At 40.6% G+C, this 643-nt stretch overlaps 1 protein-coding gene across 4 annotated transcripts in view; it reads left to right on the top strand.

Moving 5' to 3' along the window:
• Positions 1-643, top strand: part of tnnt1 (troponin T type 1 (skeletal, slow)) — a 20,161-nt gene that overhangs the window by 15,114 nt on the left and 4,404 nt on the right. The window lies entirely within an intron of this gene.

Below are 643 nucleotides of genomic sequence, written 5' to 3'. Positions count from 1 at the left end.
CACATCCATCACTGTCTGGTTTGGATCTGCCACCAAAAAAGACAGGAGCAGACAACAACGGACAGTAGGACTGCAGAAAAGATCATCATTGCCAACCTGCCCTCCCTTCATGACTTATACACATCTAGAGTCAGGAAACGGGCAGGAACCATCACTGCAGACCCATCTCACCCCGGACACAATCTGTTCCAGCTTCTCCCCTCTGGTAGGCGCTACAGAGCACTGTACGCCAAAACCAACAGATTCAGGAACAGTTTCTACCCACAAGCCATCTCTCTGATGAACAGCTGACTTCTGACCCACAGTGTCAGGTTCAGTTCTGGTCAATAACACTGTAACACTGTCTCTACAGCACCTGTTTACTGGTTCCACTTATTATACACTTCTTTAGTATTATTCGTCATTCTCATTCTCATATCTCACTTATTTATTTACTATTTACACACCATTCCCTTTCTCACATCTCACTTATTATTTGTTATTTATTCATCATTCTCATTTCCTATTTCAGAACTGTCCGTCATGTTCATACTGTTCATATTGTATTATAATAACATAATACTATTTATCCCAGGATCCTTGCACTATGCTCCATATTTAAATCATTTTATTGATTCTCTTTGTTCACTCATGCCTCTATATT

The sequence above is a fragment of the Etheostoma spectabile genome, chromosome 15 (assembly GCF_008692095.1).
Source record: "Etheostoma spectabile isolate EspeVRDwgs_2016 chromosome 15, UIUC_Espe_1.0, whole genome shotgun sequence".
Classification (NCBI taxonomy): domain Eukaryota; kingdom Metazoa; phylum Chordata; class Actinopteri; order Perciformes; family Percidae; genus Etheostoma; species Etheostoma spectabile.
Note: the sequence above shows the minus strand (reverse complement) of the source record. Positions and strands in the feature narration are given on the sequence as shown.